The sequence below is a fragment of the Macaca nemestrina genome, chromosome 1 (genome assembly GCF_043159975.1).
Source record: "Macaca nemestrina isolate mMacNem1 chromosome 1, mMacNem.hap1, whole genome shotgun sequence".
Lineage (NCBI taxonomy): Eukaryota > Metazoa > Chordata > Mammalia > Primates > Cercopithecidae > Macaca > Macaca nemestrina.
In genome coordinates, this window is record NC_092125.1 from 114,109,543 (window position 1) to 114,123,340 (window position 13,798).

Sequence of the window (13,798 nt, forward strand, 5' to 3'; positions counted from 1 at the left end):
GTGTGTCTCACTCTTACCCACTGTCAGTCCCATTGTTCTTTCCGCCCCAGCCACTATCGAGACTTCCATTCTGGACTTCCATGCATTTCTCACACCTACAACTTCATATTCACCAAACCATGTGTTCCTCCATGCTCCTCTGGTGAGGACAGGACATTCTCATGCTCCTTTGATATGCTGGCATATTGACATGTTGAAATAAAGGAAAGGGTCTTGCATTTAGATCCATATTAATACCAAATTAACAACATCTGTATTAAGCGTAATTGCTTCCCTATCTCAATTTCCCCCCAAAATATGTACAAATACATAGAGAACTCTTATTGTATTTATTACTCAGATTTTTGTCACTTTGCACATATATTTGCCATAAAGTTTTTGTGACAGAGACTGCCAACTATCCGCCAGTATACAGTCTCTTTTCCCTCCTTTTGAAGTGGAAGAGTTCCCTGATACCTCTCGCAGGATGTGTGACAGGGGTGTGGCTCACCTGTTCGGTCACCTTACTGCTCAAATCCCTAGCCAGAGTGGGAGCATACGGATGGGCACGTGCAGGGCCCAGGGAGAGCGCTTTTGGGTCTGGCCCCACATTAGTATCTAGGGGTGGGTACCTGCAACCCCAGTACTACAAAGCTCTTTCAGCTTTGCCATTGCAGACAGCTTGAATGTTAATCAGCTCAGTGGACCTGCTGCCTTTTTGCAAGGGCAGAGGGCCAGTGTGACAGCCTTCTTTATCCCAAGCTCTTGCCCAGTGTCCTGGAAGAATCAGGTCACACACAAACTTGAGGATGAATGCAAGATTTTATTGACTGGTGGAGGTGGCTCTCAGTGAGATAGATGGGGAGCTGGAAGAAGGGGATGGAATGGGAAGGTGATCTTCCTCTGGAGTTGGGCCGCCCAGCAGCTGGACTCCTTTCTGACTGCCCCCAGCTGAACTTCTCTTGGCATTCAGATGTTCCTCCTCTTCTCTTTTTCTCTGCCGTGTTGTTCCACTGTCCATCATCTGGTCTGCTGGCTTGCTGGTCTGTCCCTGGAGCCTGGGATTCAGGGCTTATATGGGTGCAGGACAGGGGGCATGGCGGACCAAAAGGCAACTTTTGGGGCATAAAAACAGGAATGCCTATTCTCATTTAGGGCTGCAGGATCCAGGCTTGAGGCTGGGGCCTTTGCAGGGAGATCATCCTCTTCTATCCAGTATTTCGCTGTGTCCTGTCCATATCACTTTTTAGTAATGGAACCCTCACTCTGAATTTTAGCAGAGCACATAGCCCAAGGTAGAGACTAAATTTCCCACCCTACCCCTATAGCAAAGTATGGGCCTGTAAATTAGTTCTAGCCAATGGGATATGAGCAAAAGTGATGTGTGTAATTTCAAAGTCACATCTTTTTTAAAGCAAAGTGTTCTTCTTTGCCCACACATCCTGGAACAGCATGTTTGACCTATTGCTGGAAACCAGAAAGGAAAGGTAGACAGAGTCAACCCCTCAGCCTGGGTTTCTGGACTCAGCAAGCACAGCTACCTTTCTACCCCGGACTACTCACCTATCTCTGGACTGTTGAGTGATAAATCACTTTTATCATATTTAAGCTATTTTGTCTTGGGATCTCTGGGTTCCAGTACTTTAGGTACTACCCCAACTAATATACTGATCTTCCTAGACTCTTTGTCTAATGTCTTCCTTTCAAGTAGGTTGCTTCAGTTCAATGCAACCAACATTTTGTGAAAGCCTTCTATATGCTGAGGCAGCAAGTGGTTCTCCAGATATGGTTCCCAGACAAGCAGCATCAGAGTCTCCTGGGAACTCATTAGACATGCATATCCGCAGACTCCACCCCACACCTACTGAATGAGAAGCTCCAGGAGTAGGGCTCAGTAATCAATTTTAATAAACCCTTCAGGTGATCTAGATGTACAGATGTTTGAGAATCACTGTACTGGGGTGAAGTGAGTCGGGAGCAAGAGGTGGTTGGGGGCAGAGCTAAAAATGAATAAAAACTAGCTTCTATCCTGAAGGAGTTTACATTGGAGAGAGCTACAGATAAATAATGTTATGAAGACAAAATTATTGTCTTAACTTTCTATTTCCTGCTTCCCTTTTTCATCAGATTAACTCATGATAATTTAGCCTAGATTGTTTTAGTTTTTATATGTGATTATTTATAAACAGCCTAAAATTTTAGGCCATTTGGGTCTATGCAAATCCCAAAAGGGGAAATAATTGAAGTTACATTGGTAGATAGGGTGAATAGAGATTAGATCACCAATATTCAAATCTTAGAATCAATGAGGATTTACTGAAACTAAGAATAGGGTGTTATTTTTTACAGTGGGTAGTAAAATTACAGTACTTATTACCTTGTAAAGGGTTATATGGCCTAGAAATAAAAACAGTTGAGCATGGATTAGATTTATGAGGGAGAAAGTCATAAAATTCCAATAAGCATGAGTTAGGAATGTTCAAATTATTTCTGAAAATGTCTGACATCAATATCGTACAAGGAAACTACCATCTTTGCTGTCACCACCTCTTATTATAATCTTCAGTGTTCAGAACACTAGTCTAGACCAGACTAAACCAATGTGGTATTGGTTGTGGGCTGACAAGTAGACTGTGTGAGAATAAAGACTCTTGTACCTAATGTGTTTTGTATAAAACCTGTGCACACTTCAGATTTGAAAGGTAGAGAAAATAAGGGAGACAATGGATGCAACTCATAAAAGAAAATAATTATGGTTTGAGATTAAAGCCAGTTTGCCATTATTCTTACTAACAAGAGACAACCGAGATAATTGAAATCTGTAGATAATCTAAAACCTAAATAAAATATTATTATTACTATACACAGCAAACTAACCTACTGTCTTTGGCATAGGAGCCAAATACTTCGGACAATGCTAACATGATGAAGAAGAATTAGCACATTCAAAATCTAGCCAAACTTGGGACTTCAGTGAATCTATAATAGGTTCTTTGTCATAATGAAGACATGGCAGTTAGCATTGCCCTACTTCCCCCAAATTATGTGACTCTTTAAAAAAAGGGTTGAATTTCCCCACCTGCTGTTAGAAACACAAAAGTCTTTCTGCATAGCTGCTAAAAAGTATTTTAGCTTTGGCTCATACATTTTTTAAAATCTTGCAGTGTCTTTAAACTACTATCAGTTTGGTAAGATACAGCCACTTTATCTCTTTTTCTCCCTTCTTTTTTCTTTTAAGAATTCTTCATCCGTCTTCTTTCCAAAAATACTGTGAGTCAGGATTTCAATTCCAAATAATTTGGAATCAAAAGTATTCAACAGTCTGGAGGCAAATGAGGTTTTTATTGCATTTTTATTGAGAGCAAATTGAACTGTGTGGGCAGGCTAGAGAGGGGCTCCTCTGTAAGGCTTCAGCATGCCCCACTGTTGCACCCAGCAAAGACTCATGTTACAAGAATTACATCTGTGATCTGCTTTTATTGACTGGCTGGGCCCAACAGGCCCCTGGGCATTGCCAGACAAGTTAATTCCTTCTTGAGCCTCAGGAACCTTCCACAGGAGGGCTTACATGGCTCCCACAGGTCTCTGTCTTTCTTCTTATAACTTTCAAATATTTTCCTAATATGAAGAAGTGTTTGGTAAACTATAACCGTATTTCATCTTCACAAACCTCTATAATACATAAGAATTACTGTCCCCATTTTACAGACAAGTTTTCCCTGAGTACTTTGTTACCAACTTATATTTTTTTTGCAGTTGAAATTTGTACCATAAATTACTACCCTTTTTAAAAACTCTTATGTGTTCTTATTTGTAAGTGTCTTGGAATATATATTGTTGCAAAAAGATTGAGGGCTTTTATGCATGTTTTTGTTTTTGCAAATTACTCCAATATGAATCACAACACTTGAGCACAGAGTAAATGCTACATTAGTGCTTACTGATGGAAAACAACCCTGATAAGAGAGAAGTTAGAGGCTGCGCATTCAAATGGCTTCACGGGAGAGGTAAGTATGTAAATCCATTAGATCATTTTACAAATACTTATTCAGTGCTTATTATATGCCATGCACTGTTCTAGTCACTGGGTGTACAGCAGTGAACAAAAAAAGACAAAAATCCCTGCCCTCTTTGAATTGACATTGTAGTGGTGAGATACAGACCATAAACCAGCCAGGAAAGGCAGGTTACCAGGTGATGAGTGCTATGTAGAAATAGAAAAAAAATGGAGATGGAGCATTATGAACTGAATTGTGTTCTCCCCAAATTTACATATTGAGGTCCTCGTCCCCAGGATGTCAGAATGTGACTCTTTTGGAAGATGGGTGCCTTAAAGAGATAATTAAGTTAAAATGAGACCATTAGGGTATATATCCTAACCCAATTGGATTTATAAGCAGAGGGGATTAGGACACACAGACAGACACCAGGAGAAAAGACCATGCGGGGACATGGCATGAGGGTGGCCATCCACAAAGTCAAGAAGAGCGGCCTCAGAAGAAGTGAAACCTACCAGACCTTAATCTCAGCATTCTAGCCTCCACAACTGTGAGAAAATAAATTCCTGTTTAAGACACGAGTCTGTGGTATTTCATTATGGCAGCCCTACCAAACGAATACAGGGTGCTTGTTTTAATAGAGTTTCAAAGGATGGTTTCATTTAAGCAGAAGACTGAATGAAGTGAGAAATAAAGCAATGTGATAAGTGAGGGAAAACCAGTCCAGGCAGAGGGAACATCAAATGCAAAGGTCTTGAAGCAGAAGCATGCTTGACTTGTTTAAAGAGCAGCAAGGAGACCAATGTGGCTAGAGTCAGGTAAATGAGAGGGAAAGTGGTAGAGAGGTCAGAATGCTGATGGGTTCAAAATGTTGATGGGGGTCAAGGCTTTCCAGGCCATGGTAAGGATTTTGGCTTTTACTCTAGGGAAGTGGGATTGGGAAGTCATTGTGGGTTTAAGTTATAAAAGGTTCATGTTCGCTATTATGTTAAGAAATAGACTACAGGGGTCAGAGATGGATGTGGGAAGACTAGTTAGGTGACTATTTTAATCGACCATGCAGAAGGGAAGGCTTGGAGTAGAATAATAGAGATGGAAGTGGTAAGGCATGGTAAGATTTGGGATACCTTTTAAGGTAGAGCTGACGAAATTTGCTGATTGGTTGTGATATTTGAGAGAAAAAAATAAGTCAATGATCATTTAAAGGTTTTTGACATGAGAAGTTAAAAGAATAGATTTTCCATTTACTGAGATGGGAAAGACTGTAGAAGGAACAGATATGGACAGGTTAGGAGTTTGGTTTTGGACATTTGGAGATATTAATTCATTAGTTGTCTGCTTGAAAGTAGAAGTTAGCCAGGCATGGTAGCTCACATCTGTAATCCCAGTGCTTTGTGAAGCCAAGGAAGGGAAGTTTCTTGAGCCCTGGAGTTTGAGACCAGCCTGAGCAACATAGTGAGACCCCCATCTCTATAAAAAAATAAAATAAAAAAATAAAGTAGCCAGGCATGGTGGCACATGCCTGTAGGCCCAGCTACTCAGGAGGCCTAAGTGGGAGGATCAATTGAGCCTGGGAGGTTGAGGCTGCAGTGAGCCATGATTGTGCCTCTGCACTCCAGCCTGGGCAAGAGTAAGAGCCTGTCTTAAAATATAATTAATATAAATAAAAGTAGAAGTCAGAGAGTGGTCCAGGCTAATGAATGAATGAATTTCAAAGTCATTAATATATAGATAGAATTTAAAGTCAGGAGTCTTGATGAAATCTCTAAATGAGTGAGCATGGACCGGGAAAAGAGGAGGTCCAAAGATTGATCCTGTTTAGAGGTAGAGAAAGGAGAAAACATGCAGCAAAGAGCCTGAGGAAAGAAGCACAATATGACAAAAGGAAAAGCAGGGTAGAGCTCTGATTGCCCTGAAAGCCATGTAGAAAAGCTATCTTCAGGAAAAAGACTAGTCCATGTCAAGTACGGTGAGGACTGAAAAAGGATCACTGGATTTAGCAATGTGTGGGTCATTGGTGACCTTGATTAAAGGAGTTTGGGTGGATAGAGGGGTAAAAAGTCTACCTGAATATATTTAAAAGGAAATGGAAGGAGAAAAATTGGAGACAGTGTTCTTAACAACCCTTTCGAGGACTACTGCTGTAAAAGGAAGCAGAAAAATGCAATAGTATGACAGTGATATGGAATCAAAAGAGGGTTTTGTTACTGTCTTAGTTCATTTTTTGTTGCTATAACAGAATACCCAAGACAGGGTAATTCATAATAAAACAGGTTTATGTAGCTCATAGTTCTAGAGGCTGGGAAGTTCATGATGAGGGAGCCGCATTTGGCAGCTTTTGGTGAGGGCCTCATTCATGTCATGTCAAAACATGGTGGAGAAATGGAAAAGGAATTGGGCTTGTGGAAAAAAGAACAAAGCATTAGAGGCCACCTCACTTTATAACAACCCACTCTTCTCTCTCAGGAGCTAATCCATTCCTGCAAAAACTAATCCATTCCAAAAAACAAAACAAACAAACAAAAAAACAAAAACAAAAAACACTCTTGTCTGGCAAGAAAGACATTAATCTGCCTTAAATACTTAATCATGTCTTGAAGGCCCCAACTCCTAACACCATTACGTTGGCAATTAAATTTCATCATGAGTTTAGGAGGGAAGAAACCACATCAAAACCATAGCAGTTACTTTTTAGAATGAGAAAAATAATTGCATATTTGGATGGGAATGATCCAGTAGAGAGGGAGAATTTGATGACTGAGAAGTTAGAGAGGACAATTACTGAAGGAATGTCCTTGAGTAAGTATGAAGGAATGGGATCCAACCTGTTCACATGTAGACAGGATTTAGATGGGAGACCAAAGAAGAGAGAAGGAAGATATATAGACACAGAAGCAGATGGATTTTTACATGTGGTTAAAAAAAAAAAAAAGCAAGAAGAAGTTCTCTTTGTTGCTTCAGTTTTGTCAGTGAAATAGGAATCAAGGTCCTCAGCAGAGGATTGAGATGAGGGAGGATGTGTTGGAAGTTTAAGGAGAGAGGAGTAGGAGGTGTGAAATAGTCATCTAGGGAAGAGGGAAATGTAGTAGAACTGCCAGGCAACATTTAAGGGCTCTCTTGAGGCTAAGGGACATGAATTCACAATGAGAGCAGTCAGCACAGTTGATTGTTTTGTTCCAACCACATTCCACTGTGTGGGTGTAGGCGGAGACAGAATGTAGATAGAAGTGGATTTAACCTAGAGCTGGGCTTCGCCAGGTGATCACAACAATGGACAAAGAGGTAAAGGACCTGAGTACATATGCCGGATGCCAGGGTGTGAGTAAGGGTCATGGCATTCACACAGGGCAAGGCGGGAGGTGAGGATGTGAGGGGTGTGGAGATGTAGAACGATGATAAAAATCAGTTGATTGAAGGTCCTGGTGGTGTCAACAAATTGAGGGAGTGAACTGGAAAGACAGGCAATGTGGGTCAGAGCTTGAAATTAAGATTGTGGGGGTTCAACTCTTGGTAATGACAAAGATCAAGATATGGCCCAAGGAATGACTGTTGATATAGAGTGGAAAACATAATCCCTGGAAGAGAGAAGGTCAAGAGTCTAGGGTATTATAAAGATCATTTACTTCAATGTGAAACCACAAAAACTACGCTGGGAGAAGCACTAGAGACAATGATAATGATCCAGGAATAAAGTCTTCAAGAAATGAGGGGGAGTGGTCTTGGGAGTCTGTAGACTGATAGCATCATTTCCAAAACCTGGGGCAGCAGGGAAATTAGGGAGGAGAAAGGGATAATGACCTGGAAGTATCAATAAGGAGCAAAGAGGACAATTTCTTTACCACCAGCTGCCAGTATTGTGTGTAGGCTGGAGCACAAGATTCCCCACAATTCCAGCACCAGCTAGGTAGCAGGCCTGAGCTGTGTCATGAGTGTGGAGTTTTTCTGTGGTCAGTACTTTGGAAGATTATGTTGGGGGCATTCAGAAACCTGTGGTTGGCCATGGGGCTGTAATTTCCTAAACTACAAATGCTCTTTCATCATTGAAGTCATCAGTAAACTTTCATAATTCCACTGTTTAGCCCTACTAGTCTGATTTCTAGTCAAACACATTCATTTTTGTTTTTGTTGTTGTTGTTGTTGTTGTTGTTGTATTTGAGAGGGAAGATGAGTAAGGAAGGGACTCACAGCTAATTTAATTATTCTTGAGAACTTCCTTAGAATATCTCAGAAACTTCCAGATAGGGCTGCTGTCCTAGAACAAGCTCTCTCTCAAATAAGGAGACCCAGAATATCTGGGACTCCCCAGGCAGACAAAATGCCTCTAGGAATCTGCTCTGATTTCCTTTAGCAGCTTTGTTCCCAAGGTCTGCAACCACTGGATGTGGTTGGGACTGGCCCACAGTTGCTTTAGGCCACCATTTTGCTTGCTGTGTGTTCCACCTCAGTAATACCACTAAAATGACACCATTTCTCTAAGCAAAGATGCTATTCTGCTCTGGATACTCCCAGTTTTTAGAGTTAATTCCTCAGCATGAGCAGCTTTGATTTCCCAGAGCGCACCCACATTAGCCAGCAAGAAGAAAAGAGCATTGAAGTAAGTGATGATGCAGAATCCTTCAAGTCATTTCCAAAAGAGGCATTCCAGAAATGTTTTGAGCAATCATTTATATAAGATATAGAATCCCAAGGTAATTTCGTAGAGGAACAACTCTCATTCATTATAAGTTGTGGCATTTTAAAAGATACATCAGCCCCATTACTCTCTACACAATTTCAATCCTTTAATTCTTTAAAATTTCTTACCTTCTCAAAAGAAAGAGCCCTGCCTAGTGACAGCTGCTATTCACCATTACAGGTAGCATGTATGGCTGAGACAGAAAATACTTCTGATTTTGTGGATTTTGGATCAAACCCAGCATTGTGTGCCTTCTAATTTAGTCAACATTCAATTCAGCTATAGGGGGGTTTTAACATGCTAAAGCAGAAATGTAATAAATAATCAAAAGGTGAAGTAGTCATTGCTAAGAAGGCCAGCATTCCATATTACACTTTACATCCTAGGTGCAAGGTGCTATTGAGATGGCAATTCAAGAACGCAGAAGTCATTATAGTTGGAAAGCCATAACTTGATCTCCAGTGCCTATGTTTGTGATGGGGAAATTTTCAACAAAAAACAAAAAAGAGGGGAAAATAGAATGCTCCTTGAAAACATATTCTATGTCTTATTACACAGTCTGGCACAGGCACATAAGACCACATGATGCCTTGGCTCCTATGGGAAAATCCAATTGATTGGCATTCCTTTTCCAAAAACATAAACTTCTGTGAAGATATATTAAGGCTGTCTCTTTCCTGATTCTCTCTGACCAAGTAGAATACATTTATAGGAAAGGGTATCATGGATGTGCTTGGAATAAGGCCAAACTAGTGCCCAAGTGGATAGAACCTCTGTGATGATCTCATTAGCATCCACACGAACTGACTGCTAACCAGTCATCATGGCTTACAACAGTGCAGCTCAACTCATCCCCTTTTCTATGCTCTCATATCCTAATAAGGTAAGATCAGGAGGGAAAAGTGGTAGTTCTGGAGAGAATGTGGGCAGGAAGAGATATGACCCAATCAAAGGAGAAGTCTGAACAGAAATTTTCCCACCCTTGGACCACTATTACCCATCTACAGGGATACTTGGCACTATCCAAGAGGATATCTGCACATTAACTTCCACTTAACATGTTCCATCGTAAGCTGAATCTTCCCCTTCACCATACTCTAAGATGATTAATCAATGTACCCAGCAATATGCAAGATGTTGTATATCATGAAAGTATTAACACTGAGTCTCTGATCTCATGTTACAGTTCAGTTGGGGAGACAAAATTTAAACTGATTAAACATAGTCCCTCACAATTTAGCAGAAATGGTCTTGCTTTGCAGGACACACATTAGTGCAAAAAACTTGTCATTTTTTAACTAAATGGAGTTAAATTGCCAATCGTGTTTGTGCTCCTTTGCTTTACACTTCTCAGACATTCAACCAACAGTTATTTGTTGCTTACTGTGTGTTATAAGCAAGGCATTGTACTGAACTCAGGAAAAACCATGGTAAACGGTAATATTCCAAGGATATTAGTACTGATTAGTAACCCCCCACACCAAATTCAGTGTGGCATTCTAAACAAATACTTTTTTAAAATATGATTTTAATTTTAATCTTCTCTTTCCCCTCCTGGTGTGCATTTTCAATCCTAGTACAAAAGCACTGAAAGTATTTTGGTGGAGTGATGTACCAAAAAACAAACAAACAAAGTTTGCGGTGTAAAAGAATAAATGGTATTAGCACTCTCTTCTGCCCCTGGAAACATGAGGACTCTGACTGCTCTGGGGGTTCCTGTGCTTTTGGAAGCCCTCAGCTGGTCTTCAGCAGCAATGATGACATTAAGGAAAATTGCATTCTGCTGCAGAATTCAGTCCCTTCATCTTTCTCCTTTCTCTAGAGCATGAAGCTAGGGGCCCATAAAGGATCTAATATCAAAAGGAAGAGGGTAATACCACTACATGGAGAAGAAAAAAAATAATTACCAAATTTCCTGAATAGTAAACAGCTTTAAAAAAGCAGAAAAAGCTGAACCCTTTGATAGCTTGGCCCTTGGTCTGCCCGTGAATGCCTTAAGGATTATATCATCAGACTGACTCCAGCAGCCCGCGCTATTGTTTCAGAAAGAGGAAACTAGAAAGAAGGGAAAAAAAGAAGAAAAGGGGATGGGTGGGAGCATGTCTGCCTTTTGGGGAGGAGAGCGTTTGATTTTGGAAGTGCAGTTATCAAATGTAAGGCTAGAAAGACAAATTGAACAAATTCTCAGTGTCTGTGGGCAGGAGGTTTCTGGGGCCATTTTTTCCTTTTTTGGGGATTAACATAGCCTTTGGATTCAATAACTTTTCTATCACAGATGACATTAGCTCCGAAGAGAAATAAAGCGACCTGAGATTGCTCAGAAATGTTATTCCTGAAAACCATCACCTGGGGGCAGTCTTGGGACTGTTAATTTCCTCTGCCTCACTGGTCGATAATTCACTACTTTTTTTCCACGATGTACTGTTTCTTTATCTGTGGTTGAGGAGTGAGAAAAACGGGCAAGGGAAGAGGAGGCTTAGGCACTAGACCTTTCAGTCTCCTCAACCAGCCAGGAGGCGACCCCATGTGAATGCGCAGGACGTTCTTGAAGTCACAGAAGTTTTCCTTTGGAGCTCTGAAACGGAGAGCCTCAAAAGCTGGAGGCGGAGGGGTGAGGCCATACACACTAACAGGTCCACCGACGCTAAAGATCTCCGCGCCGGATGAGATCGAGAAGCCGGGATTCCCTGGTCCGGAGAACTAAAGGAGGTCCCACCTCCACCCCCACCCCGCACCACTGCACACACACGCCCGGGAGTGCCGGGCCCGCCGCGCCGGGCCAGCCCCTCTGTTCCGAGACCCTTGTCTCCCGCCCACTACCCCGCGGAGCCTTGTCAGCAAAGGAAGGCAGGGCGTGGCCCCTACTAGGCAGCTCACGGATTCCGGTTGAGGAAACCGCGGCTTCGGCGCCCAGGCCTCCCCTAGGTCTAGCTGCGGCCACAGTTATAAGCTCTGGTTCACAACCAAGAGCGCTCCGTGGTTCTCTCCGGGTGCGTTTCCCGGCCCGAATATGGGCATCCCCGGGGACCTCCCCTGGGGGTGAACCAGAGCCCTCCCTGGGCTGGGCCGGGGCCGCCGGGCTGCTACGTGCGTGGCAGCGAAGCTGGATCCGGGTTCACTATCAGCACCTTGAGCAGTCAGGCCCACCAGGTTACCTGAACCCTTCGTGGTGGTTCCCGTTCAAAATTACAATAGAGAGCCCCTGTTACCTTCGCGTGCCAGCGGATAGAATCTGCGAGAGGGAAGCCGACGATGGCCCTTCCCGTTTCCTGGGCTGTGCGCGGGTGTGGCGTCGGGGCTTCGCCTTGTCGCGTGTGCCTGCGCGGGGCCCGAGCAGCGGCCAGCCCCAGCGGTGAGGCGTGCGGGCCGGAGTACAGGCACAACCCGACAGCAGGGAGGCGGAACAAAGCCAGGTCCCGCTCCGCAGAACAGCAGTGGAGGAACACTTCTCCTTCCTCCCCCACAGGGTCACCCCGCCAAAGAACCAGACACCCTCAAAAGTAGGGAAGGGACGCTTCCTGAGGGATAAAATGTCAGGCAGAGAACTCAGAGTTCTTCGAAGGGCTTGGCCTCGGCGTTAACCACGACCCGGTCCCGGGAGCCTCGGGCCCAGTCCCCACGCCCAGTGGGCGCCGCACCAGCCATGCGACAGGAGCCCTGATGCCCAGGCGACGGCTCCAGGGAACTCACGCGGCGCCCGTTTCTCCGGAGGTTGTGCCCATGGGACAGGCCCTTCTAGGAAAGAAGGGAAGGGCCGTCGATTTTCAGAATCTAAATATATTGAGACTCAAAATGGCATGGTTTTCGCCTTCCAGAAGACGGATAAGAGGGCAATACCCGTGTTGGGGTGGACGGGGACCCTCGGCCGTTCTTCATCTCCGAGCCCCTAGAAATAAGGCGAGGTTGCCTTTTTGCCCCATCGCTGGCTGCCGAACCCACCCACGAGTCCGGGGCTCACCTGCGGAGGTAGCGCGGCCAGGTTACAGGGGACGACCCCCAGTTCATAAACCTCGTCAAAGGTCCCCGCGCGTCCCGGAGCGCGTGAATTCACGGGCAGCGTCGGGTCCGAGGCGGCCCACGGACCGAGCGGAGCGTTTGGGCGCAGAGCGGGCTTTCTAGAGGACCCCGGCCAGGGATCTGCCCCGCGGCTCTCCCTCCCCGCAGCCCCACCTTGCTCCGCGCCGAGGCTGCCCGCGTGCTCCGGACAAAGGCAGGCGCAGCAGCGGGTCTGCGTCTTAACATCGCAGAGTCGCTGGAGTGGCGCAATACGCCCTCCTCTTCGCCAGGTGCGGACGGAGCTTCACACGGGGGCTCTACTCTCCTCCAAGACACGAAGAATGTGCAGAACTGCGGAGTGTGTGTTGACACCGCCCGCTTCCTGCGCTACAAGGGCGGGCGGCTGTAGTCCCTTTCCCGCCTGGCTCCGGCGCGCCAACAGCCTCCCTGCATCCGCACTGGCGGCAACACTGCGGGCCCGGCTGCTGAGCTCAAGCCTGGGTAAAAAAGCTCGCGGCCAGGGCTTTCCTTGAGTCATACGCAGCCGCCAGGTTAGATAATTTAGAGATCAGACGCCACGGGGGGATGCGCCTGTTTCTCCAGCACAGGTGCAGTGGAAACGATCATACGCGGTTAAGATTGAGGCTACATTCCCAAAGACTAGATGTGAAAACAAGAGCGATGTTCGAAAAGGGAAAACCCGTTTGCTTCACTAGTTTAAGGTGAAAGTGAAAATGTTTTCAACTTGATAGAGCTGGATGTTTTTTTCTGCTACTTCACTAGACAGAGCTAGGATAAACGGGCCATTAGGGAGGTCGTGTGCAGTTTTATAATGTCCTCTTCATCCGTAGAAGAAGTCTGCAGTTCGCAGTGCCCTCTTCTCACTGCCTTCGCATTCAGAGAATTGTTATTTACTTCGGCCGCGGGTGCTGGGAGAGCTTGAACGCAGCGGCATCTGGATGAGTTCGGGTGGCATTCAACTGCTACCCCTTACCTTTGCCCCCAAGGCTTCTCATGCCGTTATTTTCCACTGCATTCTATGGCTGGATTTTCTATTACTTAGGTTGTTTTGCCTTCCTCTCCACTCCTTTATTGTATACCCACCGATTAGACCCCGAAAATATGGAATCCCTGTATTGATGTACCTCTT